This window comes from Mirounga leonina, unplaced genomic scaffold (genome assembly GCF_011800145.1).
Source record: "Mirounga leonina isolate KUSES-001 unplaced genomic scaffold, KU_Mleo_1.0 Mir_180, whole genome shotgun sequence".
Classification (NCBI taxonomy): Eukaryota; Metazoa; Chordata; class Mammalia; order Carnivora; family Phocidae; genus Mirounga; species Mirounga leonina.
In genome coordinates this window covers 20,409,664-20,434,941 of record NW_023270469.1, presented here as the reverse complement: position 1 = coordinate 20,434,941, position 25,278 = coordinate 20,409,664, and the positions used below count along the sequence as shown (strand labels likewise).

Sequence of the window (25,278 nt, the reverse complement as noted above, 5' to 3'; positions counted from 1 at the left end):
GCAGAAATGGGGTACTTCATGGTGATTCCATGGCTCGTGCTCTTATATCTGGACCATATCGTGCTGGGGAAGGAGGGGGACTAGTACAATGTCACAACTTAAAAAATGCAAGGCCTTCCTCAACCCTGTGAGATAGTCAAGAGAGTCGCAGTATCCTGTTCCATTAAAACAACAGCAACAAAGCCACTAGCGTGAGAGAGTAGCTGCTCCATTCAAGGGCACAGGTAGAGGCAGGACTGAAATCCCGACCAGGGTGGGCTGTCTCTTTCCACGACACCACTCCTGCCTCACAAACTGTGCTCCTTCTGTACTTCGTGGGGCATTTGCCCAGCTGCTGTCCTTCTGCAAGGAGAAGCGAGCACCCTGCCCACGTAACCAGCGTGCAGGGCCAGCAAGCCCAGGGGAAGGCCTGCGTTTGCGCGCTTGATAAGCTGATACTCTGGCCAGCTCAGCAGGAAGCCGGCTGTCCCCGTAAGACTGCCTGCACACGCTAGGAAGAAAACAAACCAACCAACCTGGCTATCACCTGGATTCCATCAATCCATGAGAACCTCTGTCTACACAGCCCCACATTTGGAACATTTGAAATGACACTGATATTTGACAAATGAGCCAAAAGAAGCACGAGAGCCGTCAACTTTCCCGGCAAGCGGCAAGCAGAAACAAGATCAGAATCCAGGCATTCCCACTTCTGAGCCAACCTTCAGTGAGGGAAAAGAGCAAATACTCCGAAATAAGCAAGAATATATTGCAGGAAGTATTAACTTTTAATTAGTATGATTGCTATTATTATTACTATTATTATTTTATTGTTCTTTGAACTCCTTTAGAGCTAAGGAAAAAAAAAAGTCATTGAAATGGGAAAAGAGGATGTCAGCTGCCTAAGACTTCCCTTTCGTAAATCCCCGTTCATCCATACCGTGTGAGGATCTAATTTTATTTATGCGTCCTGAATGCAGCCAAACAGCGGGGACTGCCGGGATTTGGGCTCTGGCGGGAGATGGCAAACAGAGCTTTTGTTTTGATCTCACTGCTTAGGTTAATGCATCCTGATTCCTCCACAGGCTGTTTCCCAGGATGCTGTTATTCCCACACTGTCTGCTGGGGAAGCAAATGTCCCCGTGAAAATGAATTAAATGCAGCAGTATTTACAAATCTTGAGTCAGATTTCCATCCTGTCTAACAGGATGAGAATTTGACCCATTATTTACACTAGTAAGCTGAGAATGACATCAAAAGCTCTTATTAACTGCAGGGGAGATAATGACTTAAGTGGCTTTAATCTAGACATGTGCTTTACAATAGAAAAGTGCATCTGCTGCTTCTACAGAGGAGAAAAGAAACAGCATTCATGTCTCTACTCAAGGGATAGGATACCTAATTCCAAGCCTTGTCTCTAAACATCCATGGATCCCACATCACTATGGTCTCACTTAAGACATTCGGCTTGCATTGGAGAATGAGTCCAGGGAGAGACAGAGACCTGAGCAGAGGCAGGAGCACTTTGAATGCCTGTAAAGGGGGGGTGCAGTGTTCTTTACACAGCCTGGGAAAACAGGCTTGGTTTCCATGCTCTCACCGCCCCCCCCTTTTCTCCTGAGACATACCCAACCTCCGCGGCTGCAGGTGAACTCATGCCTGATCATCCTTCATAGGGATACTGTAAGAACTGAGGGGAGAGAAAATGGGGAGGGCACTTTGCTGAGGCAAATCAGTCTTATCTTTGCTGCCATTCATGTTATGGCTTTATTCCAAGATCTATTTTTCTGGGCACCAGCAAGGTGGGGTGGGAAGCATCTGAGCTCTGGAACCAGAAAGTCTGGAGGTGAAGTCCCAGCCCCATTATTTGCCATCCATGGGGCTTCACGGGCAAAGCATGAACTGATCTGACTCTTCATTTCCTCATCTGTAAAATGGGTACGAGCTTCCTATCGATGTTAATTGGCCCCATTTTATCTGTTTGAACTAAGCCCAATTCTCTGAGCATATAACAAATTTACTATAATTTAGCTGTGTAGAATTTGTAGAATAATGAGTTTTCTTGAGATAAAATTCAGATATCATAAAGTCAACCCTTTGAAAATGCACAATTCAGGGTTTTTTTTTAGTGTATCTGCAAAGTTGTGCATCAATCCACCACTGCCTAGTTCTAGAACATTTTCATCACCCCCAAAAGCAAACTCATAGCCACGAGCCAGCTACTATATTTAGAATATAGTTTGCTAATCAACATCTTGCTATTCTTCAAGGTCTAAGAAATCTCTGAGACCCACACTGCATTACTCCTGGACTTACAGTCAGCACCAAAGTGTCAGGCGTTTGATGTATACCCTTCTGGGGCTCCCAGATTGACAGCTGAAATCTCCCCAGCCTTTCCAAATAGACGGTATATTCATGGAGTTCAAAGGCCGTGATTTCTACATTTTCCTTACCCCTAGCACCTCTGCTAAAGGCTGAACACACACGTAGGTGCTTGGTAAACACATGGCTTCCGACCGATTGGCCAATCGTCACTTCTTCTGAAGACCAGCACGTTTGTCATCTCTCTGCTTCCCTGAATGCCGAAGCCTCCGCAAGCTGTCATGTTCCATGATTATTCTCCCCAAAGCATGTGCTATTAATTTTTCATCTTAATGAACTGTCCAGTCGAGTTTAGCAATGGGAATAGTGATAGTAGCGCAAGAAGAATGTCTTCTGCCTTGCTATTGTCAGAAAGCTTCTCCCTCCAACACTGGCGCATAATTGAAATAAACCACCTCAATGGCGACAAACCCCATTTGTCAAGAACGACATGGAGTAAGTGCTATTTCAAAAATTCATACTAACGAGCTTTATAAACATGGATTATTGGAAAGTTTCTCTGATTGATACCTGCTCAAGCATTTAAGTGCCCAGCTATTATTCCTCTGTGTTTGCTTGAGTGAAAAACCACTTTGAGTACCAAACTACATGTCAGCCCTAATTTCCCAGAGTATTACGAATGCACATTCTTTCCTGATGGGAGATGGGTCAGGCAAGCCAGAGCAGGCCCGAAAGTCCTGTGTTAATGCACAGACAGGGAAGCCATTATGCAGCTGTTGGCCTCCCAAGAGTGGAGTGCTCTGGGAACAGATGCCACTCAAATCTGACTGATGGCCCAGGAGGAACTGAGAGGGAGAGGGGGACAGAGAGAGAGAATGAGGGGTAGAGAGATATGTCTGAAAATTCTGCTCAACTCAGCAGCGTGGAGGAGCCCACGCTCCAATCTCCCTCTAAAGCAGGCAGCACAACCATTATATTCCTGTTAACCCATCAGGGAAACATTGGGAACTTAGATATTGGCTTAGCCCTTCACTTAAGAAATATGGACTAAACTGCGATTAGGGTGACCAGCACTGCTTGAAGGTGAGGATATGAGGGGGACAAGGCAGACCGTGTCTCTGAAGCACTGGCGCTTAGAATCTCATCGAGAAAAAGGACGGTAAGAACGTAAACCTACGAAAGAATACAGCATTCACAGATGGTGATGGCTGTTTGAAGGATTAGACAGAACGATGAAAGGTAGAATAGGTGGGCGTGGGTGGCAGGTGAGGTGCTGGTGTAGGGAATGGTCTCCAGTGGGGGCCGGGGGCGGGTATTTAAGCTGGGTCCTGAATGATGACAAGGGGCCAGGCCCGGGATGAGACCCGAATGGAGTGGACACAAAGTGCTGAGCCCCTGAGGCTGTAAAGGGGCTGGGCCAGTTCAAGGGATAGTGATACGTGGCTGAGTGGACCAGGCGAGGGCGCAGAGGTGGGGAGCGATCATGTCAGGGACGGCACTGATGGTGCAGTTAGGGTCTACGTTTTGTTCTGATTAAGAGGAAGGTCATGAAATATTTTTAAGGCAAGAGGAAGGACAATGGCAATCACTCTCCAAGCCCTTTCTCCACTCTGCTGCAAATTAAATCTAGCCCTGCCTCCCCTCCATCTTATCTTTCAATTCAGCTTCTGATCCTGACCTTGATTCCTGCAGGCCCTCTTCTGTGCACCTCTGTCCTCCCTCTCAATACTCCTTCTGGGCAGCCACCGTAGTCCCGGTTCCCCTGTTCAAGTTCCTGCCCCTCACCTAGACCTCACTCTGGGCCGTCTGAAAGGGCCAAGCGAAAGGAGCAGAGGAGTCTGATGGTGGATAAGGAGAAGGCTATTCACACACTCTTGGAAGCAGGATTTATTCTGCAAAGCAATCAGCAAGGCTCAATGGGAAATTTCTCTTGCCCTCCACCTAAGTGCAGGCGCAACCAGAAGGCTCTGGCAGAAGCACGATTTAAATGCAGAAACAGGATTAAAATCTGTCTTCAGAGTAGAAGTAATTTAAGTTCCATGTCATGAGAGGTCCCTTTCTGTCTTGCTTCCCACAGTATCTTGGTGCTGAGCACAGTGCTAAGCATCCGATGAATACACATTCAATGAAAACAATGAAGGTACAAATGAATCTGGTGTATTCATGCAGACACGAGAGGGCTTGCTGCAAAATATTCCATAGAGTTTCTGGCAGGTTAAGTTCTCTGAGATGGAGTTTCCCGTGGGGATGCTTATTACGGGCTACCCTTGAGAATAACATGACGGAAGGGAAACAGGAGTGGACAGAGGGAGAAAGAAGGTGAGATGTGAGGGGGTCCTGGCAGCAGCCTCGGGTAACCTTGCATCGTGCTCTGGGCTACGATGGCCCTTCTCCATGATCTCGAGGAGAACCGAGATGGTCAAACCCCTACTGATCCAGTAATCAGATGTGGGCTACCCCAGGAGGGGCCACGACCTTGGCTGATGCTGCCATGTGAGGCAAGTCTGGAAGGGGCTGAGCCAAGAGCACGCCCCCTAGCTGGTACGGCCAGTCCTTCAGTGAAGAGAAGATGGGGGGGCGGGGGGTGCACAGGAGCATGGAGTTCAGAAGCAATTCTACCTACGCTGAGATCTACTGTTTCTTACAGGTCCTGGTATGGCAAAGGAAGGGGTGGCAATTTGGATTGGTAGGCCTGTAGTGTGATGGAGCAATGGCAGGAGTCCTAGGGGAAAAAGGGACTCAGAATCATGGCTCCCTCCATACACTGGGTGTGACCCTGAGCAGGAGACAGCTCTGTTTCCTAGACTCTGCTTAACCTCTCTGAGCCTCAGTTTATTCTGCCAGAGAATGAGATGGAGAATGTCCATGCACAGGGATCAAAGTGGCTGATGCACAAGGAAGGGCTGTACCAATGGTGGGAAGGGAAGACGTTGTGCCTTTTCAAAATGGACTTGGGACAGTAGGCACTGCCTTATCTGGGAATGCCAGCCAAAAATCTCAGCAGCAGAGGGCCCAGGAGGATGGAGACCATGTCTCCCTCCTATGAAGGCCTGTTCAGCAAGCATGCACTCATAACCCACACACTGTGATAGAAGACCCAGTATTAAACATCCAAATTCCACCCTCAAAGATCCTGCAGACTTGTAGACAAAAAAATAGCAATGAGGTCACAAAGGAATACCACACAGACTTCTCCATTAGGCACTGTGCCTGGGGTCCATAGTACTTTAGGGGCTCACAGGAATGTTTTTGTGTCTGCATGTTTTTTTAATTGAGATATAATTGACATATCACGTTATATTAGTTTCAGGTGTATAATATAATATTTTTATATATTGCACAAGGATCACCACAATAAATCTGGTTAACATCTGTCACCACACATAGCTATATTATTTTTCTTGTGATGAGAATTTTTAAGATCTGCTATCTTAGCAACTTTCAAATATGCAATACAGTATTATTAACTATAGTCACCATGCTGTACATTACACACCCAGGATTTACTTATTTTATATAATGGGGACTTTTATCTTTGGATCACCTTCACCTTCACCTATTTTGCCCACCTCCCACCCCCTGCCTCTGGCAACCACCAATCTGTTCTCTTATCTGTGAATTCGGTTTTACTTGTGGTTTTTTTTCCCCCTAAGCTTCTACGTATAAGTGAGATCATATGGTATTTGTCTTTCTCTGACATATTTCTCTTACCCTCAGGGTCCATTTGTGTTGGTGCAAATGGCAAGATTTCCTTCTTTTTTTGTGGTTGAGTAATCTTCCATTGTGTGTGTCTGTGTGTGTATATACACAACACATTGTCTTTATGCACTCATCTGTCTATGGGCATGGGGGCTGCCTTCATGCCCTGGCTAGTATAAATAATGCTGCAGTGAACATGGGGGTGCATATATCTTTTCAAGTTAGCATTTTTGTCCCCTTTGGGTAAATACCCAGGAGTGGAATTGCTGGATCACAGGGTAGTTCTATTTTTGAGTTTTTGAGGGACCTCCATACTGTTTTCTGCAGTGGCTGCACCAATCTACATTCCCACCAAGGGTGCACAGGGTTCCCTTTCCTCCACATCCTCAGCAATGTTGTAATTTCTTTTAAAGTCAGAAGGGAAAGTAATTGGCCTTTTAGGGTAGAAGATTATATACATCTTTATACCAAAGCAATCATAAAATATATTTATTTTTTTATGGTAATAGGAGCTCTTGAAGGTTAAGGTGACTGGGGCCCATGGAAGGCATGTTGAGACCCCCAAGGAACCAAGGCACTCGGGGGAAAGAAGTGACAATCTGTTTCACGGGGGCCAGGGAACCCCATCTGGAGAGGATTCTTCTCTGCATATCCAAAGAAATGGGGACAGAGAAGGAAAACCCATGCAAGGGAATCTGGAGGGAAGCATCCCAGTGAGTCCCAGGGCTGCCAGCAATAAACTGTGGATGGAGAGTAAAAGGGGGATGACACAGGGAGTGGAGGCTGGATCCTGGTGGTCTTAAAAGCAAAGCGTCCTATAATTTATCCTGCGAGGGACCACGGTCTTCTGAAGCTTAAGGTTTTAGACTTAAGCAACTTTGGATTTTGGAGAAATCCTGCAGCAGCTTGGAGGAGAAGTGCTGGGGAAGCCGGCACAGAGCTGGACGAGCTCCCAGGAGCCCGAGTGCCAGCCGCCCCGGCCGGTCCCATGTGAGCACAGGCTGCTCGCTGCCTTTGCGGGTCCCGCTCCAACCCTTGACTAGAGTAAAACCACACCAGCGATACCGCCTTTTTCTTTCTTTGCCCAAAGCCAGATGTAAATGGGTGAGGGACAATGAATAACAATCCTCCTGGGTCTATTTTTCAAGTGGAGATTCTGAAGGGAAACTGGGGAGTGTTGAGAGGTCCAAAACAGTATCTGTTCTGGACAGGAACACAGTACTTGGGGAAACTTACTAGATACTCATTTAGAGAGGCACCTTCTCACCTAGCCCTTCCTTGCAAGTCTATAGCCGGATTTTTCACAGTTCATTTTCTTAAAAAAAAAAAAAAAAATGTATAAGAACTGTTGCTGTGGCAACCTAACAGCATTTGGAATGGTACTTAGATTCTAAAATTCAGGGCCTCTTGAAAAGATGAACTCACTGGGCCCCTCCACAATTTTTCTAAAGCTTCCAAATAGAGGCATCTGCCAGGTGTCAGGCTGCAACCTTCTAGATCCTCAGCAGACAAAATTAATTGGTGGCAGATTTTGGTATGGCTTGTTACCTTTCCTCCTCTGCTCTCTCAAACTTCCTTGAGCTCTGAGTCCCCCACAGGGCACAGGGTAATTTGGGTTAGTAGCCTCCAGAGGAAATGGTGATTCTCTGACTTAGGAACCACATGAGGCCAGGTAGGGCTGACAGGCAATGGCTTGATTTTTGTCCTGAAACAGTGGGAGCAGCGGAACCTTCCTGATGGAACATAAGGAAACAGGTAGACTTAGAGGGAGGTCAGGGGACACCCTCTGATGGGCATATGAGTTCCATGAAAATAGGAACCATGATGGTCTTATTCACAGGTGCACATGTTGGAATTAGGACAAAGCAAACAGTCAATAGATATGTGTTTAATGAATGAATGGGTGGATGGCCAGGAAGTCAGTCCTTAGAGATTCTGCCCCATCACTCTCAGGTTCACCTGCTTTCTTCCGCCGTGATATGTCTATATGTCTGCCACCCCACAGATCACCATCACAGTCTTCAAAGAGCATGCACAGGTCTTGACACAAAGCATGAAAGAGTGCCATGAAGGCTTTCAGTAATTATTTGATGAGTGAATGAATGAATACCTGAAAACTATCCTCCTAGGCCCAGAGCCCTTGACAGGAAAACCATCTCACACTGTCTTCTTGGGTTACCTCCTGCCTGTCACAGTATTCACAGTCCCTCTCACGGAGAATACAAACTGTCCCTTGCCATGTAATGCATAGAGGAAGCACAGAGATAACTTGAGCAGTGCTCAGGGGCTTTGATCTTTGAAAGGAGGGAATCTTACACCAGGCTTGGGGTGGCCGTGTTGAAGCCAACAAACAGAAGAGAAGAGTCACTACCTAAATGGCTGGTTGTCGGAAACGAAGTGATCAGATTTTAACGGGGCACTGTGTTCCCACCCTGGACAACTGGGCCCAGAAGGCCAGTGCAGAGAGCATTCTCACCTGCTGGAGAGACACTCACGTCTTGCTGAGGGAGCACTTAACAAGACAGGGCAAAACCTTTCCCAAAGCTGAGCACAAGGTGGGCATCAAGTGGCCCAAAGGAGTCCCCTTCCTGACATCTCCATCCTGGAGGGGGGATTTGCTGCTCATGGCATCTCAGAGCAACTGACATGGAGTGGAACACATTCTAGGTTTCAAGTTGTACCTGGGTTGTCTCAGGAAGTAAGGGCTCCAGAGAGGAAGTTTACACAGGTCTCTGGGAAACTGACATCTAGGCTGTATTTTTTTTTTAATTTTTTTTTTTCTCAAGATTTTATTTATTTATTTGAGACCGAGAATGAGAGAGAGAGAGCACATGAGAGGGGGGAGGGTCAGAGGCAGAAGCAGGCTCCCTGCCGAGCAGGGAGCCCGATGCGGGACTCGATCCAGGGACTCCAGGATCATGACCGGAGCCGAAGGCAGTCGCTTAACCAACTGAGCCACCCAGGCGCCCTAGACTGTATCTTAATTAGGGATTAAATCTGTACAATCATTGCACAGAACATGGGAAAATGATTTAAAAAAAAAGTGATTTCAGATGAAGGGTTTCTGAGAACCCATTGTATTTTTGCAACTTTCTGCAGGTTTGTAATTTTTCTTAATTTTAAAGAAGTTTAAAATCAAAGGAGAGCAAGTAAAACGAATAAACGAATAAAACGAATGAAAAAGTTTTATTTTTCTAGAACAGTGTGCATAACAGTGTCTATAGTTAGAGACCCTCTACATATACAGATGTGGAGAAAGTGACTCTCTGGATATGTGTGATTGTAACTGTCCAGAAAATCTGTGGACAGTCACATAGGAATCCAAAAATAGTAGCTGCTTCCAGATAAGGAAATTCATGGATGAGATGATAGGCACTGAAGGAGACTGAATTCTCTGTAGACCTTTTGTCACCTTTTGAATTTCAGACCATCTTCATCCATTTAACTGTCTTATCTACTTAAAGATAATAAAGAAGAAAACAAACCACCTAGTCACAAAACACTGGCTCAAGAACTTAGGTACTGCTCTCTCTCTCTCTCTCTCTCTCTCTCTCTCTCTCTCTCTCTCGAACTTCTGTACTGCAAAATCCTTGCTGATTTTTTCCTGGTAAACTCCTACTCATGCTCCATGTCTAAACCCAAAGGTCACCTCCCCACTGAAGCTTCTCCTGATTTCCTCTATCAGAATCAGCCCCTCTGTGCTGCTATGGAAGCCTAGACTTGTCTAGAATTAACTACGCACCATGGTTATTTGACAGCCAGCTGGGCTCCATCACAAGAAGGGCGGTCCTTCGAAGGCATGGCTAGTTTCACTGTTGTATCCCCAGATGCATGTGCATTTGGCCCACTGTTTTATTTCCAGTACCTAGTCCAATGGCTAAAACAAGAACAGTTCTCAAGAGATGGCTGATAAGTGAACAGATCCAGGGCTCTCTTTGCTTCTCCCGATGTGTTACCTCTCGCTCAGTGTACACATTCAGCTGCATTCTAATGCATTAGCCAGAAGCTGCTAGGTCTCCTTTATAACACAAGTGGACATTTAGGACATGGCCATACCAAAAGAATTATAATTGCCCTCCAAGTTTGTTAAGACTGGAAGGCAAGCTACAAAGGAACTGGAAGAGTCAGTGCTCAGGGGGAGCGACCTTGGCTCTACCCATTGTTGAGCACGTGTCCCTTAGCAAGTTGATTTTAACCTCTCCGAACCTCAGGGTCCTCATCTATAAAAGAATCACGATGACTGCACGTACCACTCAAAGTTCTGGTGATGTCCCACAGGATCGTGGATGTAAAGCACGTAGCCCAGTGCCTGCCCATGGGTGTGCTCGTTAAGTATCAGCTCTCACCGTTATTATCAGGAGTGGCCTCTGCATTTTGTCCATCATTAGTTAAATAAAGCAAGATGAAAGATCCACAACTGTGGTTGAAGTGTTCCCCTTCAGTTTTGATGCAGGCAAAGATAGGACCCTCATGCTGCCTGGCCCATGAGAGCTTCCTGTAATTCTTAGCTGACTGCGGGGCTGATAGTCACATCGTACACACCGAAGATCTGCAAAGGAGTCAGCGAGTGGACTGAGTGTCTGCTTTTTTATCTAAGTGACAGATACTTGGCCTCTTTCTCCACAGTGGCCTACATCCTGAAATAGGAAATGTGCATTCACAGACAGACCCAGCAGGTACAGGGGGTTGGAAGGCGGGCTGCCGACATTTCAAACTGTCAGGGACAAAGCAGAGCCTGGTGGATACTTCGGCACAGGTGAGCTGCCCACCCCCGCACCAACCGGCTTTTTAGGGATTGATTTTTATGCAACTGAAAGATAACTGGGTGACCTGTGACCACTAGCCCCTGCTGATGATCACTCAGGAGGATCTCCATGTGTGGAAGCTTTTCTTGAACATAAGCGCAAATAACTTTTCACTTGAAGACATTCCTATCTGTGCCCAAGTGCCCTACTATGAAAGCCCAGTGAGTTATCAGGGCTGAGAAGCCCTATCCTGTGGCTAATCCCCAGGTAAGTCCTCCCCTGCATTGAGGAGGGACCCCAGTGAAACTGGGTCAGCTCCTCGAGGAAAAGGGAAGTGCCCTTTTGACTCTGGCTGTGTGCACAGCATACCACAGGATCTTTCAAGAAATGCTGCCTTTGCAACACCTGCGTGGCTCCGTTGGTTAAGCGTCTGCCTTTAGCTCGGATCACGATCCCGGGGTCCTGGCATCGAGCCCCATGTCAGGCTCTCTGCTCAGCGGGGAGCCTGCTTCTCCCTCTCCTTCTGCCTGCTGCTCTCCCTGCTTGTGCTCGCTTTCTCTTTCTCTCGTGCTTTCTCTCTCTTTCTGTCAAATAAATAAATTAAAATCAAGAAAGAAAGAAAGAAAAAGAAAGAGAAAAAGAAATACTACTCTTATGAACTGATGGGGGAATCAAGAATCTGAGTCTGGAGCCTAAGTTGTTGGTTAATTTTGTTTTGTTTTTCCAAAACCTTACAGTATAATCATGAACAAGTCTTTCCTTTCTTGAAGGAAAAATCCTCTCTGTAAAACAAGAATCTTTGCCAGAAAGATCAAACGGCCATTCTGTCTGTACCATGCTGTGTGTTTTTTAATGTTACAAGCATTAGAATAGTTTACCTTCCTCTCCTTGGAAAAAAGCTATGCAGAACTCTTCTAAATAAGCGTTCTTAATTTCTAAGTAGAAAAAAAACTAGCATGTTTCCTAGAAGATAAATTAAATTCAAGTGCTTTCTATTTAGCTTCTGACTGCTTCATTGATACCTCATTCTAATTGTCCCTATTATCTAGAAAAACAGGAAATGTCAGTTGCATGTTCTATTGAAGAATTCACAGGGCCGATGAAATGAAGAAACCCATTTGGCTTGGCAGCAATGAGATGATCATCACTCTCAGACACGTCTACAGGAGGGCTGCGTCTCATATGCTGAGCCAGGCTTTGGAGCAAATGAGCGCAAAATACGCTAACTTGAGGGGAGCCAGTCAGACACTCCAGATCTTATGGGTGCCTCTGCAGGGAAGTGCCGCTCTGCTCCCTCATCAGCTTATTCCTAACAAACATGGACCAGAGCATGGCAGAAAGAGTTTGAGGAGTTCCCCAAATTGAAATTTTGTCCTCAGACAGGTGCACATTCACATATGAGTGTACAACACCTTGAAAATCACCAAAGTTTACGAGTCTAGTCCCGGGGATGACCATTTTTTGTCACAAAAGCTTGCATGGGATTCAGGGGAAAAGTCCCGCCTCCTGGGCAGGAACTGGTTGTTTGTTTGTTTGTTTGTTGGTCCATAACAGAGCAGATTTATTCAGGGGTAAGAGAAAAGAGGGGAGTGGTAAAATCCATTAGTTCTAGCTAAAATCAGACTTCTCAAAGATAAAAATTTCCAAGGACAAAAATTATGCCAATACGGCCATAGGCAAGTTACTTATCTTTTCCAAGACTCAATTTTCTTACTTAGCAAATCTTGGACATTTATAGTACCCACTGCATTAGGTTTTTGCAAGGATTGTGGGAGACGATTTCTTTAAATATCTTATTTGCCTGACGTGTACTAAGCACTAGATACCTGTTAGCTGTCATTATTATGACTTTTCTCTGCCGTAACATTAACTCCCCTTCCTCATATTCTATTCAAAGTATTCTTAAAGTCTCTATTCATGTTTAATAAATATTTATTGAGAATCTACTTTGGGCCAGATACAGTGGTTGCAACTAGGAACACAGTGCTCCCCAAATAAGTCCTGCTCTCAAGAACCTCCAGGTCTAGCCGGGAAGATAGGTAATTAAACAGACAATTACAGCCCACTGTCAAAATCACAGTAAGTGGTATAATATTAGACTACTAAAGTATTGTCTAGGAGATACCCATAGCTCAGTCTTCAGAGATTGAAGAGAAATCCTTAGAGATAGTGAGTTCAAGCTAAGATATAAAGTGAGCAAGAGTTGGCTTGTGAAGAGAGAGAGAGATCATGGGGCTTTGGGGAAGTGACAGGTGTGCCCTATAGTAGATCCCACAGTGGATGTGTCTAGTAAGGGCTGAGTGTGCAAAGAGAATGACTGAGAGATGAGTCTAGACAGCAAAACAGTGGCCCTATCCCTGAAGGGGTCCTAGAGACTTATTAAGGAATCAGATCTCTGACACTGAAAAGATTAAGTAGGAAAGTACATAATACCTGGACGTAGGGACATTGTTTAGTATTTGTATGGAAGATGTATCATGCCGTAGATGAAGTAAGCCCAGAGGCAAAATGCCTTGTCAGGCAGCAATTGCAGTAACTCTGGAGAAAGAGGACCAGGCTTATGTTTGGAGGATGGCGGTGGGGAGAGAGAGAAATAAAAAAATATCTCAGAGATAATCAGAGTAGCACCAGGAGGAATCAACAAGAATAAATTGCTCTTGGAGGTAAGGGATTGAAAGGCATATGGTACCCCTCCCCAGTTTCTGATCTGGGTGAGTTTTGCTGCTACGCTTAAATATGACACTTAAATAGGACAAAGTGAAGGTTGAGAGGAGAAAACCATGACTTGTATTTGGCCCCTGAATTTAAGGCACCTGGTGGGCATCCTCATGGAGATGAGTCATAGACGTAAGGATAGATGGATCTAGAACCCTAACATGTAGGGAGTCATGCCAATAGAATTAATTCTTATATTTCTATCTGGATATTTGGATGTCCTATAAAAATAGCTCTAGTTACCGCTGAGAAGATAGGAGGTAAATGGATTCATAAAATCCTAAAACTTAAGAACTGTTAATGACCCTAGGTCCTACTACCCTGTGGCTCAGAAAAGAGCTCATTAATCTCAGGGCACAGCAACAGTGAATGGCAGAGCTGGGCCTGGGAGCTGAAATCAGCCTTTTGGCTTATGATCTCGTGGTCTGCCTTTTGAGGTCTAAAAGGTTCAGCCTCCTGGCCGTGGGATATAAGCCACCTTGTTCATATTTATAGAATTCTCTTCAAAAGAAGAAAAGGAGGAAGAAGCAACATGGCCATTGTCTTAGTCTGTCTAGCTGAGTCTTTGCTAAAGAATCCCTTTTAGTTCCTTCTTTCTACTCCGAACCTTCTACAGTCATCCCTCCCCCTGCCAAAAAAAAACCCAAACAACAACAATAAAAACGATCATCCTTGTACTAGTATGTATCAGGTGTTCAATAAAGAGAACCCAAGAACAACAGTGAATAATCACATTCCTCAAAGCCTAAGTAAGTAGGCCAATTTCCCTCTAAGATTCTGCTTTCGATTTGGTGCAGATTCAAACAAAGGCAGGTTGGAGGAAGGGGCCTGCTGGGCATCACTTCCATTTCCACATTCATAGTACAGTAAAGTAGCTCCATCTTACCTTCTTCACCCATTGGATACTTGCTGCCAATTTCTATAATACACTCCACCCATCTGATTGGTCACTCAACAAATGACAACCGGAACAAGTGTCACGGGGCCACTGAGCCGAAAATACAGTGATTTCTGCAAAAAGTGAAAGGATCATTATTAACCTAGAGGTGACATGAATCAATGAAATGACACAGTCCTAGATACTGGGCACACACAGTTGCATAAATAGACTTTTTCCTTAGAGGAGAATAGTCCAGGTGTGGAGAGAGAGATGTAAACAAATTCTCACACTTGTGTGAAAAGTGGGAAAAAACTTGCCATGGGTTTAGAGCTACCAAAAGGTGATGTGACTCACTATATGTGCTTTTGGTATTTTGACCAAAAGATAAGAGCAGCCATCCATCCAGCTTCTTACACCATGCTACGGACATCACATCCATTTGCTCCAGCACTAGCAACAAACCTGTAGGGGGGATGTCAACTCTTGGAGCCAGTTGCCGAGAGAACACACATTCTGAGTCCAAAGTAGGTACCTTCCCGTCGCAAGGGACGAGCACTGTTCTGGTGCTGCCAGAGCCTCGTGGAGTGACCGTCTCAAGGGCAAAGAGAGACAGGGGTGGCGGTGGTGGTAGGAGATGTCATCCCTACCCCAGCGGAGCTGAGCCCTGGGCTGACAGAGCTGCAATTCTTCATCAAGACTGCATTTCTCTCCACCCCTCCCGCACTACAGCACGCTCTGGATTTCTGTGTGGGGGCTGTGTTCTGCCTGGATTCTGGTCTGATGCATCTTCATATCTCCCAAAGTGTTTAACACATTTCCTAGCCCAGAGCAGCTGTTCAATGTATATCTGTTCAGTGAATGAAGAGAGGAATATGGAGTGTCTGAACAGCTGTTGTCTTCAAAAACTGAGGCACTGATCCAAGGAAGGTGGTGGCTGGCATAGCTGTAACACAACGGCATAAAGGATTTCTTGAATGTCCTTCATCTCTAGGGTTTCTACCTTCTAGGATCAACCCAGCCGACATTGAGAAGTGAAACTGCTCTGGGGCACCTGGGTAGCTCAGTCAGTTAAGCATCCAACTCTTGGTTTCGGCTCAAGTCATGATCTCAGGGTCGTGAGACTGAGCCCCATGTCAGGCTCTGCGCTCAGTGTGGAGTCTGCTTGGGATTCTTTCCCCTTCCCCGTCCCTCTCCCTCCGCTCCTTCCCCTCCTTGCTTTCTCCCTCTCTCTCTAAAATAAATAAAATATTTAAAAGAAAGAAGTGAAACAACTTCTTTTTTGACTTCATTTATTCTTCCTTTTTGTTTCCAAATATACTTTTCCTTATCTCATCTTGGTTCCATCCAACAGCTATTCCTCACACACCACACCTTCCCCAAACAACAGCAACCAACAGCAATAAGCAAAAACCCTTCTTGGTGAAGGGCTGAAATAAATTATAAATCTCAAATGTGTCCATAGCATCTTGATTTGGTGACTGAAGCAAGAACAAGAAAATTTCCTATTGTGTGCTATTCCCAGGATGTTGAGGACAGAACAGCAATGGGGTTATTCCTAGATGAACATGGAGTCAGAGAAAAAGTCACATGGACAATTCATAGAACACATAATTGATGAAGAACCCCACTTCGTTTTGTTTTGTTTTTTAAGATTTTATTTATTTATTTGACAGAGACACAGCGAGAGAGGGAACACAAGCAGGGGGAGTGGGAGAGGGAGAAGCAGGCTTCCCGCCGAGCAGGGAGCCCGATGCGGGGCTCAATCCCAGGACCCTGGGATCATGACCCGAGCCGAAGGCAGACGCCTAACAACTGAGCCACCCGGGTGCCCCAAGAACCCCACTTTGCAACCACATTACATGTTGAGCTAGTCTCCAAAAATGCCCCCCTCCCAAATGAACCATACCCCCAGATATCCATGCCCCAGGACCCCTTCTATGTGAATCTGAGATGTCCTTGGGTCACCAATGAAACCTAGCAAAGGGACACTCTAAGATTTCCAGAAGCTGAGTCATAAGAAACCTTAGAGCGTGTCTTGTGCTCTTGGAAAACTTCATCTGGGAGAAGTCAGCTGTCATGTCAAGTCTGAATACTCTAGACCCGCATGCTGTGAGGAAGCTCCAGCTAGCCATGTGGAGAAGCTGAGTGGATAGAGAGAGAGATGCCCAGCCATACCTAGCTATTCTAGGCACCCAAGCTGAGGTGCCAGATGGTGAGCAAAGATGCCATCTTGGACATCGACTCATTCAAACCTTCATGTGACCAGCCATCTGACAACACAGCGTGAGAGACCCCAAGTAAAAACCACCCAGATGACTTCACTAAACTCAACTATAAAAAGTAATAGTGAATTGTTATAAGCTGCTAAATTGGGGACAGTATGTTACTCAGCAGGGGACAACTAGCACACCATAAATGGAACAGACGTTGCCACAGGCCTCACCAATGCCTATCAGCACTCTGGTTGTCATGAGCCCATCTGGGTATCTCCCCCCACTATTCAAAGGGTAAGATTCCTGCCCAAGGTGTGCAGCCCATAACAACCAAGGTGGGACCCGAATTCAGCAGCGCAGACCTGATAGCCTGCACTCCTTCTCTTTGCATTCCCCAGTATCCAGTCAGTTAAGAATACAGCTATATCTGTAGCCAGTGTGCTTTTAAAAGGTTACTTCTCAAATCCATAAAAACTAATTGAACTCCCACTTTGCCTCGCATTGTTTGCCTCCCTGAAAACTATCCCCTATAAAACTCCTTTCACCAAAAGCCTGTACAGACAATTAAGAGCTTTGGAAGGAAAGCAAAAATAGCTGGGTGAATGAATGGTCTATGAATTCCAATGACTGCAAACATTTGAGAGAGAGGGGATGTAGGTTCTGCAGAAAATGTTGATATACAACCGCACCATGCTTCCTAGGAAAGAAAGCAATGACAGAAGAAATCTTAGCTGTGTCTGTACTTTCAGCAGAGTTAATGGGAAGAGAGTTTGTTGGGTCTGAGAGGCCTATGTATGTATGCTGCTTGTCTTCTCTTTCCGCACTGGAGTTCCTGCTTGGAATAGTCGTTTTCCCTCTTCTTCTCTCATAACTGCGCAAGACCTGGAATCTCGTGTTCCCTTCTGAGCCACAGAAATCCAGCCCAGCACTGTGGCATCTACCCCTCTACCTACTCTCAGGGTGTCTCCCCTTCCTTCTCAAGGCCTGCGTGCCATGACTGGCCCGCTCCCCATACAGGGTCACTGCCTTCTCCCAGCTCCGTCCAGGGCTGTGCTCAGCCACCTGCAGTACTGAGCCTCCTAGGGGTGCAGACACATGAAGCCATATATAACTGCAGAGAGATTGAGGAATCAGGAAAAAGAACACTGAGAAGCAGTGATGGAGAAATCCTTAGTGAGCCTACAGAAAGCAAGGAGAAAAGCCAGGGTAAGGATGGGGGTATGACTGTGGCAGATATCTCTTGCTGAGCTCAGAGTGTTTAGAAGGCTCAGTGCATGCAAGTCCATAGGCTTCCCTTTGACCCACGAGTCACACTGCTGAATTCGGGCCCCACCTTGGTTGTTATGGGCTGCACACCTTGGGCAGGAGTCTTACCCTTTGAATAGTGGGGGGAGATAGCCAGATAGGCTGTCCCTCTCTGAGGATCTCTGCTCCAAATCAAATGCCTTGGCTTATTGATCTACATGTATGGGTCCTTTTCAAGACTGTGGACTCAGCCAGACCAGGCATGGGCTAGGATCACTGTTAAGAGCACAAGGGCAACAAAAACAATATGTAGTTCTGGGGTTGGGGGAGGGTAAGGGCCGAAAGTATGTGTACGTTCGATGAAAACAGTCCCCACCTCACTGACTCCATCAACACGATCCTGGGACACTTACGGTGTATGCAGGTGTATGCAGGTGGGGCATGGGGGTGGCAGGTGAAAACGGAAAGAGCTGTCACTGAGCGGAGCAGGGGAGCCCAAGGACACAGAGACAGCTCCATTTTACAGACGAAGAAATCGGCTAAGCCATAAGTGCCCAGTGCTTAGAACAGGGAAGCAGCTTGACTGGACTGGATCACCAACAATCCATTCCTCTCCTGCCAGACTTAAGAACCTACAACGAAACCTATTTCCTGGGGAAAATCATGCCTACCCCTCTAGTACATCACCCTGGAAAACTTCTACTTTTTGCTAAAACAATGCAACAGGGAATTTCCAGTACTTTGGTAGGGGGCTGACTGAAACAAACTATGATTAAATAGATGACTATTAAATAAACAAATGAAATGCCAGGCTTCTTATACTGCTGTGTTATGGCAAAGAAGTCAAGCAAAGGCCATATGATTTTCTGTTGTAATGGAAAGACCAAGTCGTTTTGCTGATGTCGCTGGGTATTCTTGCTCCTTGGGCGGGAGAAGGGGCAGCAGGGAGGCAGCTGACTGCGGGCACCCTGTAACAGGGGCTTCTTCCTATGGTACATGAACGTGTTCCTAACATTGCTGAAGGAATGAATACACTCAATTAATAATCATCACTGGGTGTTTCTCTTTCCTGTTATCGCCAAAGTTCCAAAACCATATGGTGAAACATATTTTGTAAGATAGGTTTATAGATTTTGAATTAAAAAAAAAAAAAGCGGGGGAGGCAGTAGGCTATTGAATGTGAGGAAACATTCAATTTAAAACCCATGCTTTGTCTCTTCCGAGCTAGTTTGACTTTGAGCAACCAAGAACTTCCCGAGTTCAGTTTCCTCACTAGAAAATGGGGATCATAACAACAATTTTGCAGGATGACTTTGAAGAATAATGATAATAAATGCACTACCCCACTCAGAGTAGGCACTCAATAATCAGTAGCTGTGATTACAAAAATGTATAGATTGTGCTTTTTCAACTGTGCATGATTTAAAATTTATTTGCTATTCATAAAGCCCTCTGGTAGAGGTACAAGCATTTATATAGAACTCGTATTCGTGTATTTTGCCTATATCGTATAGAACATATAGTGAGTATTAATCTGTAAGCATTTCCCACACCAGTCTTTTTCATATGAAGAAGCGGTGTCTCAAAGAAATTCAGGGATCCCTCAAAGTTTACCGGCTCAGCTTGGACTTCTGCTCCCACTGAGTGTTAAGGGCTGCCCGCTCCCCGCCACCCATGCCTTCCTGCAAAACCTCCAAGGCTGGCTCCTCACTGCCTGCACAGGGATGACGCCCCATGTCTGACCGTAATTACAAGAAAACATCCAAAAAGATGTCCTGGGCTCCAAATGGATTTGACACAGTGGCCCTTTAAATCAAACTCTTAACATGATTATCTTTATTTCTCTTTAGCAGTTTTTCTAAGTAAGCCATGCCTTCAGAGGCACCTAATACAAAGTGACAACCTTCCCCGTTTTCCAAAGCGCCGATGGACGGGCGTAGAGAGAGTCCATTGTCACCATGGTAATTACCGCACAATACCTGGCGGCCAATGGACAGTCAGGAGGCTCAGGCAGCGGCTGAATCCGGCATTGTCCGGGCCCGATAAAAAGATTAGAAGCCCTGAAAAGCCGGGGAGCGGGATCTCACAGCTCTTTCGCTGGGCCCTGAAAGGCCCATTGTGCTACCACCATAAATTCTGGGTTCTCCGAGCACTTGACAACTGAAGCCGGGGACAATAGAATTCTTGTGTCCAACAAAACACTCCTTGTCCAATGCCGGTCTTATCAGCCACATTTACAAATGTCTTTCGTTGTACCCAAATAATTCCCTATTAGAAGGACTATTGGGAGCAGAACTAAATAAATATTCACAGCCTTTGTAATATCGTTGGGAAATGAATAAACAAACAGTCATCTAGCATATGAGCAAGCCTCCTGCTACTCTACATTTTATCCCTATTTCTTGCCCAAATGATGTCGGTCGTTTCGATTTCTCTCCGTTAACATATCAACAGCTGTGATGCTGGAAACTCCAGTTTTATTGGCCACCTACTACATACCCCCCATATACATTTGCCTTGGTGCTTCTACATGCAATTTTCTTTTCATTGGTCTTGCCAACAACCCGGGGGGGGGGGGGTGCTTGTTTTATTTGGTTCCTACCTCCTAAAAGAGTAAAGAATGCAACCTCAGAGAAGTTAAATAACTTACCCAATGTACCAAAGCTAATTAATAGTAAAATAAGAACTCCAACCTAGATTTTCCTGGCTCCTAAGGCTCTGCCTTCCCGCTATGCCTTAGTGGTTTCTCTACTGAATAAAAAAGGAATAAAACATCAGAATAAGGGGAAAATCTAAGCACATCCACCATAAAAGTCACAAATATACATGGAGTCTGTTTATGTATTGTTATAGAACCTGAGGACACTTAGAAGAGAAGGAAAAGAAAGAGGCTTTCTTCAAGAGAGTATATTTTATTTTTGCCCTAGAATGCCAGCAATTTTACATTTTAACCTTTTGAGGGGAGGGAGAAGTGGCAAGCAAATAAAAATGCACACAACCCAGCTTCAGGAAGGTTTCAGGGATGTCCATACGGTCAACTGGTAAAGTATTAGAAAGAATCGCTGGGATAAACAAAGCAAGCAGAGCACATGCAATCACAAACGTTCAGAACAACATTTATGCCTCCTCCTGCAGTTTATTTTATTTTGCTTATCTGTCTCCTTTTGTGAATGAACAAGTATCTCAGCATTTGACAGTAATGCACACGGCAAAACAGAAACTCCTTTCTTGATGGAAACACTTCCTAGAGGACAACAATCTTTACATTAAAGAAATATGACAATATTAAGACTCTAAGTGGTTCCCTGTCAGGTCAGGAGATGTCTACCCTGGTTAACACAGCTTATGCATTTCTCCCCAGTCTGACCCCAGCCTCACCTCCTGCCCAAGTCAGGCCTGCTATACCCCGGTCCCAGCAGGCTGTGCACCTCTTTTCCTCTAAATTTCTCCCCCAAGGAGAGCTCTTTTTTATTGTGTCTGTCCCTCTTTCAATGTTGCATCCAAGGAAACATTGAGCTTCTTGAAGACAGAAAGATGAGATGTAATATCTTATACTCATTTTTGTCCGGCCTGGGTCAATACCAGGCTAACCCTCTACAGAGCTTGGGTTATTGGACAAATAGATGAATGGTACTAGTTAAATGGAGAACAACCATAAAACTGTATTTTAAAAATTTTTAAACACGAAAATCTACCCTTTTTATCTACTTGATGTCAAAGCACAGGTAGTTTCTAATTTTTTTTTTTTTAAGGACTGTAATGATGTCCTCACTTGGCCCAAATTCTGCAGCCTAGATAAAAGCTGTTTTGATTTGTTTTCTAAAATAGTTAAAATCTATACCTAAAAATAGGCTATCATTTTGCAAACAATTGGCTATTAACAAGACTGGGTAACCAATAGGTACTTCCTGACTGACTGACGGCAAATCCATGTGTTTGTGTAAGAACTGAGTTTGAAAATGTGATCGATATTTCCCAAATACTTCAGATGCCAAGTGAAGCATTTAATCATCTTTGAGGATTTAAGGGCATGGTTATAGTCATGTATACATGATGTGAACTATTTCAGCTCTTCTATACCCCCAGGAGCCAGGTGTTATGTAGACACAACTTAATCCAAGCAGGCAAAGATGATTTCTAACATTTATTGAGAGTTTGTCACTGGGTTAAGTGTGTGTGTGTATATATATATATAACAATCTTATACATCAGGTACTATGATTTTCTTTATTTCATAACTAGGAAATTGATGATAAAAAAGGTGAAGTAAAGCTGCCCTCATTCACCGAGCTATAAAGCAGTGAGGCCAGGATTTGGACACATGGAGTTTAAACCAAAGCAATTCATCCAATGGCCATACTCAACTGCTCTCAGCGGACATGAACTAGGGCACTAATTTAGGGAAGTAGTCCAGTGATTTTTTTTTTAAGTGACCAGTGACTACATCACTTTACCAGACTACTGAACTATCCAGAGAGAGAGAGAGAAAGACAGAGAGCAGCCCCTGACGAGGGCCCTCCAAAGAAATGATGAACAGTATATAACCCAAAGCCTGAGACTTTATATTGAACAGTTTATCAAATTTGGGGAACTTCCATACAACCAAGGAATCAACTCATTTGCAAAACACCATATTCATAGAGTCAAAGAAGTATTCACACACACACACACACACACAGCAGAGTTTTTGCTGTGTGCTGGAAGTAGTCACCATCTGCTATCACCTCTCAAAGTAAGAAAAGCAAGCTGCACTGTCCAAAGCAATGAGAATGATTTATGATATAATAGGAGAGCATTCTCTCTGGGGCCATTATGCTTGGAAAGAAACAAAACAAGTTTTCTCAAAATTAAGTGGGGCCGTCCTTTTGCAATGTAAAATTAAGCTAAGAAAAAAAAAATGCCGTTTTGTTATTTACCTCTTCTGAGGCAATGATTTTGAAGATATAAACTGTACACATTGATAACGTTCATAAGCATCACAAAGGAAAAAGCATGTATGTTTTCTTGCCCATTACATTTCTTGCCCATGTCCATTGCTACAAAGGTGCACGCTAGATGCTCCCAGGTAGCTTTGGAAAAATCGAGCTGGTAAATGAAGAACTGTGTCCTTGATCCTGAGGTCTCACCTATTTGCGAGCGCACTGAAGACCCACAGCGGGTGGTGCCTTATACTTTTCTTCAGGCACAAATTCGAATTTGACCACAGAGGGACTGACACGAGCCAGCAAGTGAGTCTAGCAGGCACTGTGCATCCTCATTGCACCTCATTAAGTACAGTGGATTCATTCAGGGGTGGCAGGGGAAGTGGGCCATTAAAATGTTTCAGTTATAGTTTGCTGCACTTTATTGGTGGAATAAAATTCTTCACTTGTATGCACAAATTTTGACATTCTTGAAGATCTGGGGGAAATCCACATGCCAATATCAAGAATTTAGCATCCTCTTAGAGAGCTTTATCTGGGCTGCTCCCCCAGAATTCACCTCCCAGACTCATAGATGCACACACATCCTCAAAGTTTCATTTCTTTCCTTCTTTTGTTTTCATCTTTTTAAAAATAAATAATTACAAATAAAGTCTACTCTTACTAATTCCATTGATAAGAACCAAGAATAAAGACAAAAACAGCATTATCAACAGCTGTGAAGACTTGGGTCATCTTCCCAGACTGGGTTTGGGTCAGTGGTGTGGAAGTGACAGGCAAATATCCTATTAGGAGTACTCAAATCAGAGGCTCTGGGACATCTGCCATTGCAACGTCCACTTATTAAATCTCTATCTTATGACTTCATCCAAGAAAACTAGGCTGGATTTTGAAGCAGGTTTACTTTATACCTTCTTGGCTTTGATATCCGTGGTTGTCTGATACCGTAAGTATGTAAAGTTACACACACACACACACACACACTATTCACTTGTTGGTTGCTCATCTCTGGAAATATTTAAAATACATTTCTTATCTGGCAACTTACAAAATGAATCTTGACATCAGGTACTGGGGTGGATTTGATGGTCACTAAGTTTCTTTCCTGTTCTGAGTCTACAGAATTCTATAATCGGAATAATCAGTTCCCTCACTGAAAGCAGCCGCCATCCTCCTGCAGAACTCTGACCACACCCAGGGGAACACTGAGCTAGAAGGATCTCTAGGAACTGTTCCCTCTCTAATGGTCTTTCATGGGCCCAACCTGATGCCATGATGAAGACCATCTTTACGGGGACACTTCATGTGCAGAAGACCATGAGGACACCAGGGGTCTCCCTGTAGCTGCTGGGGTGGTGATAAGAAGCTACAGCTAGGTGTCATAGTCCTTGACAAGATGGTCTGGTCACCTCGAAGAAAGCCAGAACACCCTGTCTAGGGGCCAAACCAAGTGGTTACATCAGCAAGCAAACAGAGGGAGAGCAAAGGAAGGGAGTTAGACAGATGAAGGGAAGCAGAGCCTCTGCTAGGGGGTGGAATTCAGGTCCGGCAGGCCCATTCCCATTTGGGGTTCCACTATTCACCAGTTCCATAACCTAGGACTCTTACCTATAAAATGGACATTCTTTGGACACATGAGATAATGCGCACAAATTATGCTATTGTTTCTGGCACTAATTTACTGTTCATTAAGTATTAGTTAACATCATCATGATTAAAGAATTTATCAGTTTTCTGTTATAAGGACTCGATATAAAGAAATATTAAAGAAATGAGTGCAATGTCTGACACGATAGGAGCCCCACAAATCACTGTGATGATTTTTGGCATTAAATGACAATGAGTCAGGACATAGGCAATTCTCTTTCAATTCCAGATCTTAACAAAGAGAAAGTCTCCATTTGTAGTAATTCCCGAATAAACCTGTCTTTTTAGAAAAGGTAGTCTCAGGTTCAGAAAAGATTCAATTATATTGTTTCTTTTAATTATATCAATTTGGGGGCTACTCTCCATTTATCACAAGAGGTACTAGTTTACCATCATCAGTGATAGTAATATAATCTTCTTCAAAAATATTTAAGAGAACCAGAATGAGTCAAAAGAAAATATTAAGTAAATAACTGTGTGGGTTGTTCCCCGATATTTTGAAGACAACCATGAATGACTTAATGATTATTTTACAGATGGAGAGACCGAGGCCCTGAGTGGAAGTGGGTGAAGAGGAGAGCCCACGCGGACGCTGCCTCTGGCAGCCCATGTCTCTGCAGCATCCTCACCCATCCCTCGCGCTGGGGCAGGTGTGGTCAGGACTGTGAGGAAAGACTATCGTCCTCTTGCAAGGGCAGAAATGAAATTCAAAGGAAGTGACAAAAGTCAGTCCGGACCAGACCTGGTGACGGAGGTGGGTGCAGAGTTTAGTAGCTCTCTAGGAATCTAGGTCTTCGTGGAGAAGAAACGAGGTTGAAAACTCACAGGCACAGAATCTACCTGTGTACCTCTGCCTGTAATTCATGGCACTCATTTTACAAAGAGCCAGTTTTATTCCAAAGGAAGTTTAA

At 44.6% G+C, this 25,278-nt stretch overlaps 1 protein-coding gene across 4 annotated transcripts in view; it reads right to left on the bottom strand.

The window, feature by feature from the left end:
- Window positions 1-25,278, bottom strand: part of CDH11 (cadherin 11) — a 190,278-nt gene that overhangs the window by 115,270 nt on the left and 49,730 nt on the right. For 3 of the 4 annotated variants that reach the window (XM_035025062.1, XM_035025063.1, XM_035025060.1), the window contains exon 2: window positions 14,347-14,471. The exons of the other annotated variant lie outside the window; for it this stretch is intronic. The gene's annotated coding sequence lies outside the window, so the exon portion shown is untranslated. The remainder of the gene's footprint in view (window positions 1-14,346; window positions 14,472-25,278) is intronic. 4 annotated transcript variants of the gene reach the window in all.